A 3154-nucleotide genomic window follows, 5' to 3' on the forward strand; every position below is an offset into this window, starting at 1 on the left:
TATTGAGGGAGAATAATAAGGGGACAGTGGTAGGATTTGAGCTTAAAGAGGGTGCAGCTCATATGGGACTTTGGAAGCTATTGAAAAGACCTTGGGAAAACTTAGAGGACTCTAAAGAGTGGAGTGACACCATCTGACTTTTATAAAAGGAGGAAGAGTACAGGGAGTGCCTGTTAGGAGGCTATTGCAATGATAGAGGGAGATGGTGGCTTGGATCAGGGTGCTGGTGGTGCAGAGGTGAGCCAGAGGGGGGCGCGGAGCTGCTGGGATGCACACACACTGCTGGCGGAGTGCAGGATGGCACAGCCGCTCTGAAAAACTGGCTGTTTGTAATAAAGTTGCACATTCCTCAAGCCGGTGACCCAGCAGTGCCACTCCTAGGTATTACTCTCAAGAGAAGTGAAAACATACATACACGTATGTCTGTAGGACAACGTTTGTAGCAGCATTACCGTGCCCACGATATTTGGGGACGTCATGGATCAGCAAGCAGATGTACATCTGTGGAGAGGGAGCACAGAGGGCCGCCCAGAGCAAGAGCAGCATTTCACAGCACAGGAGGCCACGCTTGTGAAGATGACTGGAGGCCTGGAAAAGATGAAATTATGTTTAGAATCCTGTTTAAGGAGACAGAGAAGTATGTCATCCATCATTCAAAGTTTAGCGGTCAGAAGTGTTGAAGGTAATCGGAGAGTTGAGTAGTGTCAAGATGGGAAGGATTACCAGTTATATGCATTGGTTAGAAGCTAAACTCCTCCTGAGCCTGGGAACTGCTTCTTGGGGAGCATACTGTGGCCTGATTGGTCCACATACAGAACGAGAAACACATTTACAGTCCTAGAAATGTACTTGTGGTGCTAAAGTATCAGTGGCAGAAGTGACTTATAGCTTAGGTAGGCCAGCTGCCCAAATGAGGGATGTCTGTATTGTCTGTGACACACAGCCTGGGCCCCTCCAACTCTAGCATGGCACTGTATCTTCCTTGGCAGGGAGAAAGCATCCAGCTGGCACTACCCATGTGTCATTTGTTCTCTGATCTCAGGTATCCTGTGCCTTCATAGCAGTCCTTATTGGAGGAAATCTATTTATTGGAAGAAACCTACTCTTGCTGAAACTTTATAGATTGTTCCCTTGTTACCTCCTTCAGAGCCAAGATAAGCTGCACACAAAACCCAGGAATTTCATTTAAAGTTAGGTGCATCATAAGGTTGGGCTATCTTGAAGTGGTAATTGGTATGCCCCATTCTTTGTTTATGGAATTGTGAAATTAACCTCTATTGCTTTGGTTGCCAGAAACCTCACAGACAGCCCCATTAAAAATATTACCTGGGGGGTGCCTGGGTGGTTCAGTCCATTAAGTGTCTGATTTTGGCTCAGGTCATGATCTCAGATTGGTGAGTTCAAGTCCCACAGTGGCTCTCTGATGTCAGTGTGGAGTCCACCTTTGGATCCTGTCTCCCTCTCTTTCTGCTCCCCCCCAACAATAAACATTTTAAAAATATTACTTGCTATTTATACTTTAATCACTTGGATATGCAGCTCTGATAAAAAAAAAGTTAACTTGAAATACAGATAACATTATCTAAATTTAACAAACTATTTTCTGTGATTTTCATTATAATAGTTTTTAGTGGTTGTAAAATTAATGCCACAGTCATTTTAGAAAAATTGGAAGATACAGGGGCACCTGGGTGGCTCATTCAGTTAAGCATCCGACTTAGGCTCAGGTCATGATCTCACAGTTCGTTAAGTTTGACCCCAAGTTGGGCTCTGCACTGACAGCGTGGAGCCTGCTTGGGATTCCCTCTCTCTGTCTCTGTCTTTCTGCCCCTCTCCTACTAGCTCGCTCTCTCTCCCTCAAAATAAATAAATAAACTTAAAAAAAAAAAAAAAAGGAAAATTGGCTATGAGGAATTTATTCAGGTAGATTGCACTTATAAGTACTCTATCTGGGCTCCTGGGTAGATCAGTTGGTTAAGTATCTAACTCTTGGTTTCAGCTCAGGTCATGATCTCACAGTTTGTGAGTTTGAGCCCCATATCAGGCTCCGCACTGTCAGCTCAGATCCTGCTTGGGATTCTCTCTCTCTCTCTCTCTCTCTCTCTCTCTCTCTCTCTCTCTCTCAATCTGCCCCTCTCCCACGTGCTCTCTCTCAAAATAAATAAAAAAAATTAAAAGAAAAAAAAAAGAAGGGGTGCCTGGGTGGCTCAGTTGGTTAAGCCTCTGACTTAGGCTCAGGTCATGATCTTGCGGTTGGTTAGTTAGAACCCCATGTCCAGCTCTGTGCTGACAGCCAGAAGCCTAGAGCCTGCTTTGGATTCTGTGACTCCCTCTCTCTCTGCCCCTCCTCTGCCTCCACTCACCCTCTGTGTCTCTCTCTCAAAAATAAATAAACGTTAAAAACATTCTTAAAGAAAAACTGGAAAACAGAAGAAAGTGGGAAGTAAAATAAATCACTGATATTTTAAAAATATAACCTTGTGATGATTTTTGGTTTTATTTCCTCCTAGTCTTTTTTTTTTTTCTTTTTAAAAATTCAGTTCCTATTCCTTTGTTCAGGTGTAGCAACTTCCGTGACCCTACTTGATTTCTCATGCTTTTCAGAAACTTGCTTTCCCGTTTCTGTTTCTCTTTTGTTGGAGTCACGTGTGTTTCTCCTCTGGCTGTGCAGTTGTGGGGCTATCTGGACACATGGACTGGTGAATGGCTTCACGAGATTATTAGTGGGAACTACCACCCCCGAGGCCATTCCAAGACAGTCCGGGAGGATTCTAAAAGCAGTTCCACGCAAGGAACATTAGGAATTATCCCAGCATAGCCGGAATGAGTGGCCAACCTTCCCAGATAGCTACCTTGACATGGAGAACGGTGTGAAGATGGAAATGTTGCTATGTTGGGGCCATTGTATCATCGGCTGATGGGCCTAGCTGGAGTCAGGGTCCTCGCCCGGCTCCAGGCACCCGGGCTTTGGAACGAGCGCAACGCAAAAGCCTTCTGGCTTCCCAGGCCCCGCTCCGGCACCCCGCGGCTGAGCTTCACGGTAGCGGGAGGCTGGAGGCGGGCCGGGGGCGGGGCCAGCCGTGGCGGGCAGGCGGGCGGGGCCCGGGGCCGTGCCGGCGGGAAATAAAGGAAGTGGGCAAGCCGCGGCTGCGTA

The sequence above is a fragment of the Panthera tigris genome, chromosome B4, assembly GCF_018350195.1.
Source record: "Panthera tigris isolate Pti1 chromosome B4, P.tigris_Pti1_mat1.1, whole genome shotgun sequence".
Lineage (NCBI taxonomy): Eukaryota > Metazoa > Chordata > Mammalia > Carnivora > Felidae > Panthera > Panthera tigris.